The 20,424-nt window shown below is 45.2% G+C and overlaps 1 protein-coding gene across 6 annotated transcripts in view; it reads left to right on the top strand.

Annotated features, from left to right (window-relative positions):
- The window catches only part of LOC126106560 (kinesin light chain), a 421,865-nt gene that overhangs the window by 164,394 nt on the left and 237,047 nt on the right, over window positions 1–20,424 (top strand). The window contains exon 1 of one of the 6 annotated variants that reach the window (XM_049912900.1): window positions 1,033–1,144. The exons of the other annotated variants lie outside the window; for them this stretch is intronic. The gene's annotated coding sequence lies outside the window, so the exon portion shown is untranslated. Of the gene's footprint in view, window positions 1–1,032; window positions 1,145–20,424 lie in introns of those variants that run through there. 6 annotated transcript variants of the gene reach the window in all.

The raw sequence follows: 20,424 nt of genomic DNA, 5'->3' as shown, positions 1-20,424 counted from the left end.
CTGTGTAAAGAATTGCTTTTGCTTTGGTATCCTCAATTTCTGCTTTTGACTCATTGGACACTAATTTTGGTGCCACTAATAGACTTTACATGGTACCCCAGAATTTCTTTCGGTCTTGTGAAAGATTATTTGACAATATTCTGGAGATTTTACGCATTGCTCTCTTGACAGCCTAACACGTTTAGTTCAACCTGCCTCCCTCTGTAGTCGTATGCTTTGTTATACACCTATTATACAGTACTCTCTGTTCAGTTCGGTGTGTCCGGGACAGTATGCATTTTTTTTTTTCAAAGATTAAGACCATTTAGCTAAGCGTTCTGTGGGAAACGAAGTATCGAAGTGATGACCTGAAGGTGATCCAGTATCAAAAAACTGGGTTCCCGAATTATAGCATACAAACAAGTTTGGAAGGTGGCGCACAACGACGAAATAGTTCTATGGAAATGAATATCGATGCCAGTCGTTTTGGTGACACGAATTGTGATGATTCTAGAATACAAAGCAATCGGATAAATTTGCTAGTTTGCTGTTGCGACACATTGTTAGCAAAATGTCCAGAATGAATTTTTTATTCCGCAGCGGCGTGTACGCTGATGTGAAAATTCCTGGCGGATCAAATGTGTGTGCCGGACCGAGACTCTCATTCGGGATCTGTGTCATTTTAGCGGAGTCTTTCGTTCTGCAGTGGCGTTTCTCGATGCGTATTTTGTTCACATGAACCCTCGCATTCCTATAACGAATATTTTCAAAAAGACGGTGAGGAAATCTGAACTGCGCACCGCCCTTACAAATTAAGGTTATTGCAATGTACACACCACCATAAAGTGAGAAACTTGATCTGGGATCTGAAATATCTTGCACGCCGCCAAAACATTTTTCGTTTAAATTCGTATTACTGCGAGTTGATTGAGAACAGCAGCAAGACGCTGGCATTTTGCCCACCAGGCGGCAGCACATGCGGCGACGCGCGCGCCGTTGCGGCCCGCAGTCGTACTGCCGGCGAGACAACAGAGTAGTGCTTCGCTGTTTAGTCTGCTTGCGGGTCGGGCCGGAGCAGCTTGCTTTGTGTAGTGCGTAGTGTGTGTGGCTTTAAAGCAGGAAGCGGCGGTGCGATGCCAAATTTCCGTCGTTCCAGTGTTCTGTAGTGAGTGTTCCATCATGTTCTAGGGCCTTCCGCGAGGAACGTCTCACGTGCACAGTGCTGCCAGTCGTAATGCGTAGCTGGAAATGCTGCTACGCGCGTAATGGAAGCGTCCACGGAAATTCCACCCTAGTTATTGAGCCTTCAGTTGCTGCGGTTCCGCAAGAATTAGTGCCGAGTTTGATACGGCAGATACAAATCGACGTAGCCGCTCCGTCAAGTCGTGCACTCCTAAATTACATCTGCAGCCCCATTTCGTCAGTCTATAAATAGACTTAGTGAAATTGACTGAGGCTTTTTTATTAATATATTGCAGGTGCCTCCTCTATGAAATCGTGGTGCAGAAGTCACTGGCAAAATGTGAGGAAAGTGTCATACTGGAATATTGATCGTCACGGTATTGAGAGAGCTATTGATTCGGCCTGTGCTATTCCATTTGTCTTGATCTTATTTCTTGGTGCTGGGTCTCTCTGGAAGTTTTCCCGTTAATCTTGCAGTGATGAAATTTCATGCGCTTTTTGTTTCATTGCGGCAATCAAGTAATATGACGGTCCTGGGAGCGTTTCGTGTATAGTGCTCAGCGTGTGCCAAGACAGCGAACAAGTGACCATCTAGTCGTGCCGTGTGGCAGGAAGTGCTAGCTGGCTCATCTGCTGCCGTGACTCACGCCGGCTCCAGGCGGGATCAGAGCGGTAAAATATCTCGTGCTGACTAATCGCTGACGCCCCCTTTAAACACTGTTTCTCTCCGCCTTCCTGCGTCAGCTGTCGAACAGCTTGTTAGTCTTACGTACCACTCCTTTGGGAGGTAGGGAACACACAGAACCGATTACTTGTTTCGTATTTATGTACGGTATTTATACATGAATCCATCTATATACACATAGGACACTTGTGCACTGAATGTTTCCTGAATTTGACGAAAAGTGCATTACATTTGGCACAAATGAAATCAGGCTACGTCACTGATAAAATCTTAAATTTAGCATCACATTTGTTGGCTGCACACTCTCTCAAGGAAATTAACACCATTCAGCATAATACAGACCTCGGGATATGCTACAAATGTCTTCATAACCAGGATTTCAGGAGGGGCTCGTACCACAGTGGCGAAATGGATGACCGTCCCATCGGCAAATGTTCCCAGTGATCTTTTGTTACATTCTCTGGTGGCTGCAGGGTCTTACGTTCTCAAGAAATTCGCGCATGGAGAGGGATAAAACGGCTGCTTGTACTGTCGGCCACTTGGCCATTTTCAAGTGTACAGCTTAAGCAGATGCATATATTGAGGTACTTTTATTTTATGAATAGTTTAAAGTGAAAGGGAGGATGGCGTTCTGAGCGAACTAAAAGGTATGGGCTGCACCTTCACGATCTGTGTAAAGGTAGGTGGCCGACTGTTTCCGCTAAAGGTTAGGCGTCTAAGAAGGTTAATCAGACAACCTTTTGAAAGAAAAGAAAGTTTATGGAAATCGTTATTTATTTTAGGCTTCTGCTAGTGACACAATCAAAACGTTTTACAAAGTCAGTTTCAGCCACAAGTGTAGAAGAGATGCTCGTAGTGTCACAAGGAGGCGTGTGGACTTTGCATTTGACCGATTTTAAAACTTCCGCGTAGCTAAGAAAGCACAAACGGTTTGCTTATTTGTATTTAGGATAACTCACACACTGGCCATAGGTAAACGTTTGCCTATGTAGTTTGTCAATCAGTGCTCACATATTCTTTCTTGCTAATCATGATTGTTAGCCCATAAATGTCGGCATCAGAGTATGCTGTCGGCCATTTCACTGAGGCTCCTATATCTTCAGTAGGAAATGACGGCCAGCTTGCTCAGCCACAGAGCGCCAATGCAGAGTTTGGGGTCTAACCGGTCTAGCCACGACGTCATTAACATTGACTGCAATAAGTTTCATAGTTCAAAGCAATCTCTTGCAAAATATGGGCAAATTCAACGTTGGAAGGTCGATCCAGCAAGTACTTCCTCCAGAAAAATGTTTTGGCCAATTACGTGAGCACACCTGTAGCGCAGTCTCGGTTTCATACGTTCCGTATGTTTGTGTGCTGTTCGATCCAGTGACAATACGATTCAGAAAGCGTAAGTCAATTGCGTGACGCATGGCATCGCTCACAAAAGGGCTGGCGCCTGCGTTGTTGGGCCGCTGTGGAAGCCCTCCTTAGCCGAAGTGGCTGTTCGCTGAGGGCAGCCAAGAGGCCTCTCCCCCTCCCCCTCCCCCTCCCCTCCCACTCCATTGCCCAAAATCGCTGGCAGGGCCATGCTGTCCCCCAAGGCCGCGGAAATAGCTCCTGGCAGTTAGGAGGTGCGCGCTTTACCTTTGCGTCTTCTTTGGCCAGTTGTTTACACGAAGAGTATAATACCAAACCTCCGCGTCTTGTTTTAAACATGCTGACGGCTGTACAACACTTTCTCCTCCGAAATCTCTGAGCCATACAGCGCAGACCATGTCCGGGTTCCTCTCTAAAACGGAAATAAATTTTATTGTGGGTGTACTGAAGTTCCACTATAAATGTGAAACTTTGTGAGCTTAAGGAAGCCTGCGATACTGCCATTCTCTGAACGTTGTCACGAGCGGAACATTTTAAGCCGATTCGGACAGACTTGGAGTGTAGCCTGAAGGCCAGGTTAGGTTGGAATGTCATTTTGGCTGTGAATTAGCGAAATCAACTAGTGTAACGATCGTTAAATTTACGTTCCATCGAATGGTATTTTTAAAGTCTTCGGTATAATCTTGATTTTGTGTTGCGGAGTTATCTAGAGTGCGTTTATTACGCCACAAATTGTATGACGATGTATATTCAGAGCCGTTGAGATTTTCTAGCATCACCTGGAGATATTCATTGAGCACGAACCGGGTAGTGCCGTAATAAACGTATCTGAAATAAAGCTGTGATGGATTTGACATTTAGTTTTTGTTAGGCGAGACGATAATGACGCTGCTCATAACCCCCAACTCTCGCGTAGGTATTCATACTTTGATAGTTAAACTGTGGCTTTATGACGTCAGTCGCCATACTCCTTAACATGTCAGCTTTTTTCAGTTTTCTTGGGAGTACTTAAAGTGAGCAACAGTTCGCGCCCGGCAATGACAGACAACTAGGGAAAATATGCAGAATACCACACAAATGGAACTTGACTGGTCGTCTCGAGTCCCAAAGACTTGTAAACAGTGTCAACGAGAACGCCTCTAGGGTCATAAATTTTCAGCTCGTGAGCAAGACACTACACGGAATATTTTAGGTTGTGGACTTCACCTGAGACAGTCTAGTGCCCTTCTGAAGCAGTCGGAACATGGTGTTTTGGTCGTAGCGGTTGACTGAGCCGGTGAAGTTTCACGTACAGGAGCATTCGGAGAATTCTCCTTACGATAATTGTAGTCGGCCTGCTCTCGTCTGCGAGTTGTCAAATGGGTATGAAACACATGTAGAACTGCCCCCACAAGAAATCGATTGACACGAACCTCTCGTCGGATGGGGAAGACGAAGTGCAGCGCGGCCTGTCGTGACGCGAGACCTAATTTAAGCTTGAGAAAGTTTTCCAAAGTGGCGACTGCCCCGTTGCTAAACCCGCGGGCTCGTAGCCAGCCAGCTGCTCCCATAACCAGGAATATCGCCGCAAATCCGTGCAGTCTTCACCGGCAAGTTTCATTCTTTCATTCCTGTCCGGCAGAACTGATGGAGCCAGTGAAAAGTACATTACAGCCAGACCAGTTTGACCAGTGACTGTCAACAAGGCCACTGTCAGTACCAAGACACCATTATGGTGACTATAACCTCGCAGATTTCAAGTATCGAAACCTATGCGGAGTAGGGGGATTTGGGCGGGGTTGTCCTTAACGCCTTCCTACGTAATAAACATTGATGTACTCGGCGCACGTGCCTTGCTTATCTTTGAGTCAGTGCTTTCGAGATCATTCACCATTGTCTTCTTCGGAGAGGCAATTGTTTGTCGAAAAAAAATTGAAGTGTACACTATGAGAGATTATTTTGGTAATAACAGTGAAAAGCCACTCGCAGCATCTTCATTTGTCACCATGTATTATGCGGGGAGTACTCCTAGTCTCTCGGTATGCGCTTCCACGCATCACTGATTCCTATTCCGTATCTCTTAACCACATACAGTCACATGGCTATTTTCTACAGTTTCTTAGGCGATTCAGTCCATTTAGTTTGACGCATAGGCTGCTCAAACAAGATCCTACGCTTATTGTTAAGGCCGTGTTCGCCAACAGCATCCCCCCCCCCTAGATTCAGGTTACGGCCTGTCTGATGCACTAGGCATTCTTTCATCAAAAAATTTTCACCCTTTGCCTAGTAGCTTCTTCTATTTCATTTATTTGTCCGTCAGGACCTATCTTCCATGGTGACGTATACGTTTTAGTCCGTACTGTGTGGCCCTGAATTTTCCGAAATTTCGTGATAATCTCATTTCTGCTGCTCATTAGTCCCGTACGCATTTGATTCTCGTCCCAGTGTGTGCTCATTAGGCTGGTCGTGAGAGTAGGAATGTCGTCAGCGAACTCTGATGTCCTGTTACCCTGATATTTTAATCCCATGTGTGAAAGATTTTTATTTTCGTCATTACTTACTTAGATACACAAATTGAACAGTAAGACTGCATTTCTAGCAGTTCATTCACTCCCCTCTATTCTTGTATATTATCAGAACGAGATTTTCACTGTGCAGCGGAGTGTGCGCTGATTTGAAACTTCCCGGCGGATTAAAACTGTGTGGCAGACCGAGACTCGAACTCGGGACCTTTGCACACAGTTTTAATTTGCCAGAAAGTTCCATTGTACGAGGTTTGTGTTTCAAGTACTGTTTTGAAACTAAAAAGGGACGTGCTAAGATATATCATTTTTATTTTTGCTTAAAAGCCTGTACCTTAATCTGCTTCTCTACATAATTTCCGTCAACATTGAGGCACTTGTCAAAGCGTTGTACCAGTTTTTGAATACCCTCCTCACAGAAGTCTGCCGCCTGACTTAACCACTGCATCACCGCTGTTTTGTCTTCGTCGTCTTCTTGAAGACGTTGACCGCCCAGGTGTTACTTCAAGTGCAGGAACAGATGGTAGTCACTGGGAGCAAGATTGGGGCTGTACGGAGGATGATTTCGAGTTTCCCATCGAAAAGCTGTGATGAGATCTTTGGTCTGATTCGCCACATGCGGACGGGCATTGTCTTGCAGCAAAACGATGCCCTTGCTCAACTTCCATGGACTGTTGCTTTGATTCTGGTGTGACGTAGGCCACCCATCATTGATCGCCCGTAAGAATTTGGCTGAAGAAATCACCGCCGTTGTTGTGGTACCGCTCAAGGAAAGTCAATGCACTGTCCAAACGTTTGGTTTTGTGCACATTCGTCAACATTTTCGGTACCCAACGTGCGCACAATTTTCGGTAATTAAAGTGCTCGGTCACTATGCCATACAAAACACTACGAGAAACATTAAGAAAGTCATTCTGCAAGGAGGAAGTGGTAAAGCGTCTGTTTTCTCTCACCTTATTGTCCACTTCCTGCACCAAACTTTCATCAACGACCGAAGGACGCCCACTCCGTTGTTCATCGTGCACATTTGTCCGGCCATCTTCAAACTCTCACCCACTTTCTTACCATTCCGTCACTCGTGATGTTTCCTCCGTAAACTGCACAGATCTCACGACGAATATCGATCGCTTTTAGGCCTTTAGCACTAAGAAATCTTATAACAGCCCGTACTTCAGTCGGCGGAACTCAACGATTATCGGAGACATCTTAAACATTTAGCAAGCAACGTAAACAAGGAAGAATCAGACTGTAATGGTGTCAGTGCGTACATTAAGGTACAGGCTTTCATGTAAAAATAAAATTATTGAAATACATTAGCACGTCATTTTTAAATTTCAAACGGTACTTACTTAAAAAGACGCCTCATTATGTCCTTCCGTACAGCTTATAACTATTTTCTTGAAAATTTCACACACATTTCACAATTTTAAATTCCAGGTCGCTTTGTCTACGTCTATACTGCTCTATGTAGATGGTGTCTTGATGTTTGTCTTGCTTCCATTAAAATTCACAGCGTCAGAGTTGCTACTGTGGTGCCTTTAGTTTTCCTAGAATCAAACTTATCATCTCGGAGATGTAATGTAGTGCATCTAAATCTGTACGGTGTGAGAAGCAATGGCCCATTGAGCATTGGAATCCGTTGGAGGAGTGGAAGAAAAGCGTCTAACAACTTGTTGTTGTCTTCAATCCTGAGATGCAGCTCTCCATGCTACTCTATCCTGTGGAAGCTTCTTCATCTTCCAGCACCTACTGTAGCCTGCATCCTTCTGAATCTGCTTAGTGTATTCATCTGTTGGTCTCCCTCTACGATTTTTACCCTCCACGCTGCCCTCCACTACTAAATTGGTGATCCCTTGATGCCTCAGACCATGCCCTACCAACTGATCACTTCTTCTAGCCAAGTTGCGCCACAAACTCCTCTTCCCCCCCAATTCTATTCAATACCTCCTCATTAGTTATGTGATCTACCCATGTAATCTTCAGCATTCTTCTGTAGCACCACATTTCGAAAGCTTCTATTCTCTTCTTGTCCAAACTTTTTATCGTCCACGTTTCACTTCCATACATGGCTACACTCCATACAAATACTTTCAGAAACAACATCCTGACACTTAAATCTCTACTCGATGTTAACAAATTTCTCTTCTTCAGAAGCGCTTTCCTTGTCATTGCCAGTCTACATTTTATGTCCTCTCTACTTCGACCATCATCAGTTATTTTGTTCCTCAAATAGCAAAACTCATTTACTACCTTAAGTGTCTCATTTCCTAATCTTAATTCCCTCAGCTTCACCCGACTTAATTCGACTACATTCGTTTTACTTTTATGTCCATCTTGTACCCTCCTTTCAAGACACTGTCCATTCCGTTCAACTGCTGTTCCAAGTCCTTTGCTGTCTCTGCCAGAATTACAATGTTATTGGCGAAGCTCAAAGTTTTTATTTCTTCTCCAAGGGTTTTAATACCTACTCCGAATTTTTCTTTTGTTTCCTTTACTGTTTGCTCAATATACAGATTGAATAACATCGGGGAGAGGCTAGGCTACAACCCTGTCTCACTCCCTTCCCAACCACTGCTTCCCTTTCATGCCCCTCGACTCTTATAACAGCCATCTGCTTTCTGTACAAATTGTAAATAGCCTTTCGCTCCCTGTATTTTAGCCCTGCCACATTCAGAATTTGAAAGAGTATTCCAGTCAACATTGTCAAAAGCTCTAAGTCTACAAATGCTAGAAACGTTAAGTTTGCCTTTCCTTAATCTTTCTTCTAAGATAAGTCGTAGGGTTAGTATTGCCTCACGTGTTCCAACATTTCTACGGAATCCAAACTGATCTTCCCCGAGGTCGGCTTCTATGTCTGAAGACATAGACCTTATAAACACAACTGTAGCCATTTGAAGCTGGACGTAAATGCCCGAAATGACAATGGCAGTGGCGATGAAAGACGACTTTGTGTAGGTGGTTCTGGGTGGTTGCTGTCTAGAAAATGTTGTTGTGGGGCTTACGGCAGCGGTGTTGGCAACTTTGGAGGCGCCGTGTGAACGGATCCAATTGTCGGGTGGGCGGCGCCGCCCCCGGCCGGGCACTACGAGTGGCTGCCTGCTTGTCTGACTTTGCGCGTCGCGCTGGCTTTGGCGCCGCCTCTGCCGCTATTGATCCGCACGTCGCGTGTCGATAGCTCTCCCCCGGGGTCGCTAGATCGATCCCGAGCTGTTGCCAGCGTGTTGCAAGGACGAGCCAGCACACGCTCTGCCCCCGTACCTGACAGCGACGTTTCAATCACCTTAATGAGTGCCCTAGCGGCGGCTGTTGTACATCTGGTCCCTGAGGGTTTCTCAGGCTCGATTAATGGTGTGCTTCCGGGCGAGTGTGTTCCTTCCATTTTTATGCACAGTTTTTCGATGAACGACTCGTTCGTATTCTTCAGGCGCTTTGTGTTTTGTTGTTAAGTCTTCTCGGTGGACTCCAACCAGACTGCCCTGGGTATGGCGTCTCTGTCCATGCTCCTACCCCACTCTCGCCCCCCCCTCCCCCCACAACGCTCTTTTGTGTTAAGAAGCGCACTCGCTGTCAGTATCTCAGGCCTGATGGCTGAGATGGCTGCCTGGTTCTTAGCTGTTATGCGCCCCCAAGCCTTGTTTAAATTGAAACCTCCGACGGTTTTAATATTCTTATGTCTCTAATTCGGTAGATCCCTTATTTACGCTGTCCCAGAAAGTTGACATTTGTACCACTGGTCTCGCGGCATTTCCTTTTCTGATTACACTCGAGGGATAATTCGGCGAAAGCTGATTTTTTAAAAATATATATTATACCTTGAGTGTGTATATATATATATATATATATATATATATATATATATATATATATATATATATATAGTTCATCCATCACGCGAATACTCTCTAGAACAGGGGTTCCCAACAAAATTTTCTCGAGGACCCCCTCATCGAGCACAATTGGTACCTTGTCATATCACAGTATCAAAGTACCTAAGAAAGCCAAATTAAGTCTCTCTTCATACCTTTTCTATTTTTGCTCCGTAGAAAAAACAATGTTTTTTCTATTGAGCTTAAAACTTTTCAATTTATCTATCATTGTTATTGTTAAATTTTGGATTATTGCTCGAAGTCTTTGTCTTCAGATCTGGGTGTTTAGTATAACAAATGCATTATCTTCCTCTTCATCTGCGGGCCTTTCTCGTTTTAACGAACCACTTTTTAACCATCGGTCCATTTTTAACTACGTGAACTGTAGCTTCCCCCCAAGACAACGCTTTACAAACACTACTGTTTTAATACAGAATATTGAATATGTAAACAATACCGTCTGAGAAAGCACTGGAAATAAATTAACAGTGGCCGATTGTCGTCTGAAATGGGAGTTTCTGTGTTAAGTGACTGTCAGTTGTCGGTTGCAAAGAGGCAGCGCGCGTAGTCTTAACGGCATACAACAGTACTATTTGCATCTATCTAATTCTCGTTTTGCGCTAGAATGTGCTAGTGTCGGTTGGCTCTAGGAAGTTGCTAGACGCAGAAGTTGGCTAGAGCTCTGCTCATGCAGAAAGGGACCAAAAAGAAACTGTTACCATACGAATTTATTTAATGTTTTTCATTCTTGCGGACCCCTCTGGCATAGATCGCGGACACCTGGGGGTCCGCGGAGCACCTGTTCGGAACCACTGCTCTCTACGATGGTAGCCTGTTATCGATATTGATACTGTCAAGATATCGGACCCTGGAATTGAGATTTCCGACAGTGTAGCAAATGATAGTTTTCATATGATACAATTACAAATAATTTTTCGGGTTTTTCCTTTTAATTGTACCGGTAAACATTGCCAAATTATTATGATTCTAGGTCAACGGGAAGTACTCTCTAGGTTTCGATGAGTGTGTTTGCATCAAAATATGACGCAAACGGCCGCATTTTTCGATTGTATTGACTTAGCTTACATTTATTACACTGCCAATGCGCCATAGACCTCGTAAAAAAATTCTTTGATGCGAGCGAAGTACACTGTATGGCAAGTTTCCATTTGAGTCTAACTTTCCGGAGGCTGGTTCAGCTTAAAGGCAGCAATGTTTGGCTACAAGGAGAGCATCGCTGGAAAGACTGACGGTCGTTAAAACGTTGTGTATAAAATGGAATCGGCAACTGTATACTCCATATAATTTATCAGCATTATATTAGTTTCTTCCACGCGAAGCCGTGTGCCGTACTCATATTCCCCGCTTTTTCTCGCCTGCCTTTCACCGGCTTGGGCGTTGCTGACCAATATGACAGTCATTAAGAGTTGGTACACGCACGTTTCAGGACAGCGATCGTAGTCCCCGTCCGGCTTTTCATATTTAGGTTTCCCGAGGCTTTTCTACGTCTCTTTGAAAACTTTTTTTTTTCCTTGCCCTTCCCCAGTTACAGCTCGTGCCCTGTCCGAGGGATATTAAACTGGGAGATATACTTGTTGCAGCTACGTTATTTCCACATGGGGGAGGGCAGATTGTACGCCCTGCTATAGGTTGTTGGAAGCACGTCATCTATAGAGCCAAAAGAATTTTAGAAATATAACTTCTCACACTGCTAGCCTTATTTTCGTGAACTTTTATAGAGTATGTTATAATGCTGTAAAATCTGCAACTGTTTAACCAATCTCCATTCGACTTTACTGAATATGTGTGATTTAGAAATGGGTTGAAAATTATCTAAATGCATTTTGCAACTTCAAACTCAGGCACGTTTGCTTTAGCATGTTAGGTTCCATAAAATCGTTGACTACGTAAAGTTAAAATCGTTGACTACGTAAAGTTAAAATCGTTGACTACGTAAAGTTAAAATCGTTGACTACGTAAAGTTAAAATCGTTGACTACGTAAAGTTAAAATCGTTGACTACGTAAAGTTAAAATCGTTGACTACGTAAAGTTAAAATCGTTGACTACGTAAAGTTAAAATCGTTGACTACGTAAAGTTAAAATATGTACTGAAGGTGTGATTTCTGAATTTTCGCCAGTGCTGCTGTTAGGGCCCACCCAAGCGTGTGGAGTGTCACTGATAACCTAACCGGTAGACGCACAAGTGACAGCGGTGTCACATTAGGGACCTTTTGCACTCCCCATCTCGTCAGAAACGCAATTTGCATCCCAACTTTCCCGCGGCTGTTCCACTGGCGGTGGGAGTTGCCGACGCGAGCTTTGTGTTCCCATCAGCAACTGTAAGATTGGCTCCATCACACAATTCCGAATGATTTTGGTTTGTGAGCTACCCTCTTCATTGGCGAGATAACAGCAGAAACGCGTCTGCCAGACCGTATGTTGCTATTAAAACACGGCTGTTCCAAAAGTTCTCGACGTTTTAACGTCAAAAATGTTAGAGGAAGGTTCATGCGCCGTTGAGCTTATGCCTGGAGCGTTATGGCACAACTCCAGAAAGCCACACGGGTGAACTGTAACGGCAGGAGCTCTGCCACTGTAGCTGGTGGGCAGTATCTTCCCTTCCCTTCCCTTTCCACTGCCGTTGCTCGAGAGGCGTGCGTCTCGTCGGAAAGTTGTGCCGGGGCCCAACTCCCCCCCCCCCCCCCCCCCCCCCCCGCCCCTCCTCCTGCGGTGTGCATTTGGCGCCTCGGTTTCCAGAGTTGCCTGCTACAAGTTTGGCTGCAGGCTGGACGCGGCGGCTACAAAGTTTTCGACGTCCGCAGCTGCTGTGATACCAGGCCTTAGAGGTCACCACGCCTGGGTCCTAATGCCTTGACGTACGCTACGCCTTGCAGCTAGGTTTCTCCATACTCTGGCGTGGTAGAGCTTTGTCGTTGGGTCAGTAAATGAGGATGCAGTATATGGAGTGAAAAGCATTTGAAACTAAATTTCTAGCAAGATAGCAAAATGTGGTCGGGAATGGTTCGCAGACGTGTTGTCGGTCGGTGCTACCCGTTAACGTGCAGTATACTAAGGCAAGGGACGTCGGTACAGGACTGCAACATTGACGGTATTTGTGAAAATTGGCTAGTGGGAAAGAGCGCAGTTTCGTTACCGGTAGAATAGAGGAGATAAAGGACATATTGAAGTTTGCCACCTCTGCCGTTTTTCACAAGTACGAGAGCTGAAACTTTAATAGCGGCAACTATGTATTTACAGCTCGTACAAAATAGATAAGTGTTTCAAAGTTTTACTGGCCTTCAAAGTAGTCACCAGCATTATGTATAACCCGTTGCCAGCGATGTGGAAGTCGTAGGATACTCTTAGCAGTGCCAGTTGTGTTGACAGTTCGAGCGGCACGGTCTATTGCCCGACTAATTTGTAGCAGTTCTGTAGCGAATGCCGTGAAGTGTTCCCCTCAGGTTAGAAATAGAGTTGAACTCACGAGGGCTTAAGTCAGGAGAGTGCGGTAGGTGGTATAGCACTTAGTAGCCCCATCAGTCAAATCAGTAACAGTTTGCACTGTACGTGCTTGAGCGTTGTCCTGCAAAGTGGGCAGGTCGTGCAGAAAGTGTCATCACTTCTGTCTCTGTGCTGTTCATTTTTTGAACTAACCTACGACCAGCTTAAAGACAAATGATGACACTTTCAGCAGGACCTGACCATCATTTTGCAGGACAACGCTCAAGCACGTACAGTGCAAGCTGTTACTGATTTGACTGATGGGGCTGCTAAGTTCTATATCACCTACTGCACTTCCCTGACTTAAGCCCTCGTAATTTCAACTCGATTTCTAACCTGAAGGAAACACTTCACGGCATTCGCTTCAGAACTGCTACAAATTAGTCGGGCAATAGACCGCGCCGCTCGAACTGTCAACACAACTGGCGCTGGCAACGGGTTATACACAATGATGGTGACTACTTTGAAGGTCAGTAAAACTTCGAAACACGTATCTATGTTGTACGAGCTGTAAATAAATAGTTGCCACTCTTAAAGTTCCAACCATCGTATTAAACTTTTGTATTCTGCATGAACGGCCAATTTCGGCCTTACAGGCTATTTTCAGGCGTAGTCTACAAAGAGACAGATGAAAGATAAGTCTGACTTACTGACGTACAGAAATAATTTTCACAAGTGACGACTTTCAGATCGGCTATATCCACTGTCTACTAACAGGATAATTGGGAAACACATCGACACCTGTAAGTAGAATTTTCGGCTGTCAGCTGTAAAAAGTGCTACTTTTACATGTAAGAAAGCCAGACTTGTATGTTCGTTCGGTTTCTTTGCAGACTGCGCTCGAAAATAGCCTGCAAGGCCGAAATTAGCCATTCGTGCAAAATATAATAATTAGAATACTGGCGGGGAGACTTAAAGACGTCCTTTAACAAACACACTGCTGTGGGTACCCGACACGAATAAATAGGTAGAGAATAGAGGGTATACAAGACGGTAATGATTGTATGACATAAGTAATCTGGTTACGCTGGAGAAAGCTCTAGAAATACGTGGTCGCTGATTTACGGATTCTGACAGCGTCACCGCCGGATTTAGACATTGCGACTAGCTGGGGGAAACACACAACTTGGATTCGCACATTACGCACCTCTGTGTGGAGACGTTCGTTCCTGCAGCTCCTAAACAACCAGCAGAATCAAAAAGTGGCTCTTCTTTGACCTTCCTATATTTTTATCAGAAGCGTGAGTTTACAATTCAGAGGCTAGCTGTTTACTGCCGTAGTTAGGCATTTGTGGCCGATGGCAGGAGCGACCAGCACGCGTTTGCCACGGGACAGATCAGAAGCTGGTGGTTCAGGAACACAGTGGCCTGCCAACTGCCTCCAACTGACGTGAAGCCGTTTATTTCCTGCAGGTTTTACGTACAACGTGTGCGGTAGAGGGTTCCTTCCGCAGGACATTTTCACAAGTACGATCATCAACGGAGTACATTAATATCCTTTTGAGATACAGAATTGATTTAGAAAGGGAGAGAAAGGAGACGACGCGGAAAGTCAAAATAGGAGCTACAAAACTACAAGAAATGTTTAAATCTGGCTACCGATAATTCGTAACAATTAAATCATTGTGGCTAGGCATATTATCTGCATCTGATGGACAAATCCGTGAGCACACATCCCGAGCGCTACAGTACTGGGATTCATTGGATATAGAGGTGCTGTACAGTGTAATTGGGATCCCTGATTTAGGTTTTCCATGACTACCCTAGATCGCTTCAAGCAAATACCGGGATGGTTCCTTTGGAAGGCCACGGGGCGATTTCCTTCCCCCTCCTTTCCTAACCCGATGGTACTTTTAACAACCCTACCACAACAAAGGTCAAAATTTAATAATGATTGTGGTGTTGCTCACGCTGCTAAATACTGCATTTTAGTGCAACAACAAAGTTATTATGTGGCAGGTGTCATTAGAGCACAGTTAAGTCATTTCATGTAATAATGAATAAACTAGGCACTCATGTTCTCGTATTTCCCACGCTGGTCTTGTTATAAAATCATGGCTCAATCGTCGAAAATCTAGGTGGTGGTGATTCCAAGCTCGGATGCAAAGAGGCCTATGTTTTATTCTGCTATATTCAAAAGTTTTGTAGATGCGCTTCACAAACCATTCTTGAAGATTAAACCTTTCAAAGTTAGCACAATGGTGACGTAAAAAAGTAATCAGCACTCCGAATTTAAGTTACACTTCCTTTTTATTGCAATATCACGTAACACACAAAACATCACTTCACAATAGAAAACATACTTGAAAACATCTTCTTCACTGTTAAAGTTCACATTTTATAAGCTGACAATAGGCGTCTTTTCAACATGACGTCCAAGACTTGACCTTCTCAAGGTCTGACTCTCTAACTAATAATCACTTACGCGCCCAAAAATCAGAGTTAAAAGTACGTCAAAGTTCATAGTGACAAAAGAAAGAATACACATAAGAATATCATTGCAATACAAACATATCGATGTATCAAAATACCTCTACATTAATGAAATCAAATCTGAATGTTGTCTCAAAAATGTCAACTACTTTACAGAAACACAGTATTACTGGTATCGAGAGGTTCAGGTGAGGTGCCTTACTGGTTACGTAATTAAAGTACCATTACATACTGATGTCCTCGCTGTTCGGTCCCCTCCCCCAAACCACCCAACCATTCGATTCCTGGCAACCCGCTAGCTACTTTTCTTTCTTTGTTGCCGTACATACACTGCATGAACTCTGAACGCATACCAAGCTGGAACCGCTGTTACTCCTAGGGAACTAAGCAATTAAGCCTCCTGGTACATCCTGATAACACGCGTATTTCAATGAGTCAGAGATACGGGACCAGCTCTACTTTCCGTGCAGTGTCTAATGCTGAATCTTGAGTGCTGTTGATCTTCTCTTTCTCCCTGGACTTTTTCAGTTCTCCCAGGGAATATGTATCTCCTAACTTATTCAGGACAGCACAGACATCTTTGTTTCGTTTTATATCGTGGAGTCGGCGACCTCTTAAAAGGTCATCTCTCTCTCTCTCTCTCTCTCTCTCTCTCTCTCTCTCTCTCTCTTTCTCTCTGTCTGTCTGTCTCTCTCGTGACTAAGGTACTACAAACTCATTAGATGTCCCAAAACGCAAATGACTCATTTCTTGTATTGAGTTTGCAAAGGTAATGAGATTATGGTGGATGATTATTTCCCTGCAAGAAAGAGTGATTTTCGTTCGCGTTTCTTCGACTACTACAACGGCGCTGTCGCAGATGCGCTGCCTGTCGGTGTGAGCGTGACGCGCCGTTTGCCGTGTCTGTTAACAAAGTGCGAGTACGGCCTGACACTTGTTGCGCGTCCACCGCACAGGTGGAAGCTGAGCTGGGGACTGGGGCGATTCGCTCAGCGCTGTGCAAATGGCGGGCGTCGTTCCGTTGTGCGCACACGAGACGGCTAAAAGGCCCATGTGAGTTATAGGTAAGATGCTTGTTCTTTCGGGACATGCATGCCCGAGAGAACACACACCACTGTCCATCTGCAGCCGTATATATGTACTTAACGAAAGAATTTTTTTGACTTTTGTTGGGGCATTGTCGTAACTCGTTGTCGACAGATGAAAATGTGTGCCGGACCGGGTTTCGAACGCAGTCTCCCCGGTTTACACGAGCGGTCGCCTTAAGTGCTTCGGCTATCCGGTCACGTTCCCCACCCAAACCTCCAGAAACCGCACACTACTTTGTAGTGTCCCCTTTCCATTGTTCATCTTCGCTCACAGCCCTTCTGTATTCCCACGAGATGTCGGACTTTATTGTGCATATGCACTGAAACCAAAAATCAGGAACTTCTTTCGTCCTAATTATACGGCTGGGGATGGAGACAGTTCTACTCAACACGCATGGCTGAAAGAACAAGCACCATACATATGTAGCATATACGCCTGACAGCATATCCATCTTTTCAGTGCAAATGGGCAGTAATGCCAGACCTCTCGCAGGAATAACAGTACAATATGGCTGCGAGCGAAGAGGAATAATGGAAGAGAGACTCTGCTCTGCATTGTGCGACATCTGGAGATGTGGATCGGATAGCCGGGTTCGAATCCTTGTGCGGCAAAAGTTTTCACCCGTCGCTATTGAGGTATTTCAATTCCCAAATGCAGCAATTATCGGAAATTTTTCGCGAAGTCCGTATGTGACTAACCCCGAAAACATTACCCTTTTTCAGTCACTTACGAAAGTTTTGTTTGATGCGTATTGGGACACAGTAAAAATCGTGACCCATATTTAAAAATGATCACGTTGGATAATACATTATCGGCACAAGGCAGTCTGCTGACGTTCTCATTGTATTGTCAATGGCGATGTCGCGTCCTCCAGATGACAATTGTGTACACGAGATTAAGCTACGTGGATCGGTTCACGTGCGTCTTCGTAGCGATTAACCCCTCGTACAATGCACAAAGTCATTTAGTGAGTACACAGAGAGGACTTTGGTGCACGGTAGCGAGACTGGAGTGGTTTTTAAGAATGCGTTTCCAGATTGAATCCGGCCGAGTCACGCGCCATTTGCTCCTAATAGAGATGGGGCCCCTCCACGCCCGCACCAACGTGGTGACCAGACCAAAAGTTCTACTGTCACCTCCGTAAACATGTTAGTTATCTAGTAAGTGGATCACAGGATGCTGGGCTGTGATGTTATCCGTGCGTCTGGGTAAGACTACGCATTAACACGGTCCATCAGGTGATAGTGGACGGAATGCGCGTGAGGGTAGCGATTTGAAGAGCAGAGGGAAAAGAGTGCCAAGGCTCGTGCCGTGGGAAAAAACCTCTGCGACAGTGGGATGGGTAGTAAGAGCAGTTAGTGGTTTACTAGCTGCGATAGTTCACGCAAGGTTGGATTAGTTAGTATGGGTATCATGCATCATTACCGTGGCAAGCGATGGCGATGTATCCCAGTTGCTGCAGCCGCTACATTCCTGGAACAATCAAGATGGTTATATAGTAGTGGGAGATAGGCCATAGATCATCTCCGTGTGTGGGGGGTGTGTGGAGCTTGTCTGCATGCAGTGTACGGTACGGCTTCCCTGCGTGGTGCCAGTTACTCGGCAGTGTATTCCAGCTCGATATCCAGTAATGGCGTCTCATTAACAGGGGCTCACCTGTACCGTTTGTGTGTGCTTGGCGATAGATGTGAGGTCCTTACAAGTATGTCTTTTGGTCTTTTATGCTTCCATCTATGGTTGTGGTCGTAGTTCCCCAGATTCAGAATAAACGGGTTCTGCAAATGTCTGGAGTTTCTGTAGTCTTGGGGTGAGTTTGTGGGTTATCTCCGCGAGAGTCTCAAGTCCGTATTCCGGGTGAAGGTCTGCGATGCGTGTGTATCGTGGAGCGTTGCCTATGATTTTGAGTACTTTGTTTTGTATGAGCTGCAGACGGCGCAGGCGTGTAGGCGCAGCGTATCCCCAGACAGGAGCTGCGTACGTCATCTGGGGGCGAATAAGTCTCATGTACATGGACCTCGACACCCTTCTGTTCAGTGTGCTACGCCTGTTGAACATAGGGTAGAGCTGTTTCAGCCTCGCGCTTGTTCGGTTGGTCATGTGTTGTATGTGGTCGCCCCAGAGTAATTTCCGGTCCAGCCAGACACCGAGGTATTTGACTTTCTCACGGAAATGTATTGGGCGTGCATGTAGAGTTACTGGTCTGCAGTATCGGTGTTTGCGCAGTTGCTTCGGTCTTCTAGTGAACAGAACGGCTTCGCACCTGTCGACGTTTACTCTAACACGCCACTTCTCCAACCAAGGCTCAGCCACTCTGAGTGCGGTCTGTAAGCGTGACGTAATGTTTGATGGTTTCCAATCTTGCGCGAGGATGGCTGCGTCATCCGCGTAGATTGTCTTCTGTATGGTTGGGAGATCGTTTATGTAGAGGTTAAACAGTAGGGGCCCTAGGATGTTTCCCTGGGGTACTCCCGCGTTTATCGACCCGTCGCTGAGACAGAATCAGAGACGCTTCAGTAACATGCCATGGAATCCCACGAAACCTGTAGACACGGTTCGGAGTGTTTGGAAGGATGCTGCAGTCCATGATCCGACGAGTGCAAGCATGAACTGAAAACTTAAAAAAACGTCTTTCGTTAATAACTCACTCTAATGCTCTTTGGACGTGTGTTTATATGGACTAGTTTTTTCATTTGGTGCACGATGTCCGCCTCCCTCCTCAGAAAAGTACGTAAAAATGTAGATATGCGCTTATACGTAGAAAGCAACTGTAAGTTTCCAGATACTGCTTGGAGCTGTAAACCGCCGTAATCGTTTACTGGTTAGGACACTAGATATCTGTGCTTGTCTAAATGTTGATGATCCAACAAACCCCCCATGTAAGAGTACGTGAAGGTGTTAGTGCTTACGGCGTGACACGCTACAAGGGAAAGGTGGAGAAGACCAGAAAGTGTGTATAAGTTTATTTTTGAGTCAGAAGCAAGTAAAAGATAACCGTTAAAATCAAATGAAGTAACCAATAATGCAGTGTTGACTAAAATCTTGCAGCAACAGTATTGCTCTCGGAGTAGAAGCAATGATCTACATTGCAATGTACAAGACACAGCTGAGACTCCACTAGGTGTTCCAGTCTGTTTCTCCACACTCACAGTTCGTGGAATGCACTGGGGAGTGTCATTTCTGGTGGTTACTATTTGAACTTCAGAGTCCAGAACGAAGACGGCTGAGTGGCTTCCACGCGATCCGTTTCTGTTACTGCCCAGGTCGGGTTCTGAACGGAGAGTCCGGACAGTCGAGATATCCACAGCTGTTTACTCGCTGTAGCAGCTGCTGTTTACTAGCCAGGCGGTCTTCTGAACCTTGGGGCAGTTTGAACGTGTTCTCGTAGTGGACGGGTTTCCGGACTAGCACGATCCCTCTCCGCGTTGGCAGACGCTTCACGGCGAGTGTCAGGTGGCGCTATGCCTGAGACTTAACGTGGCGTAGGTTTCAAACAGCCTGTAATGAAGAAATTGAAGATACGGTAGTGCGTACTAGTCTGCGTCGATTTGCTCGTAAATGCAGAAGCGTCGATTTGCTCGTAAATGCAGAAGCGTCTGCAGCCACGTCCTGTTCTACATCTACATGGATACTCTGAAAATCACATAAGTGCTTGGCAGAGGGTTCATAGATCCACCTTCACAATTCTCCATTACTCCGATCTCCTATAGCGCGCAGAAAGAATGAACACCTATATCTTTCCGTACGAGCTCTGATTTCCCTTATTTTATCGTTGTGATCGTTCCTCCCTATGTAGGTCGGTGTCAACAAAATATTTCCGCATTCGGAGGA

This window comes from Schistocerca cancellata, chromosome 10, assembly GCF_023864275.1.
Source record: "Schistocerca cancellata isolate TAMUIC-IGC-003103 chromosome 10, iqSchCanc2.1, whole genome shotgun sequence".
Lineage (NCBI taxonomy): Eukaryota > Metazoa > Arthropoda > Insecta > Orthoptera > Acrididae > Schistocerca > Schistocerca cancellata.
Note: the sequence above shows the minus strand (reverse complement) of the source record. Positions and strands in the feature narration are given on the sequence as shown.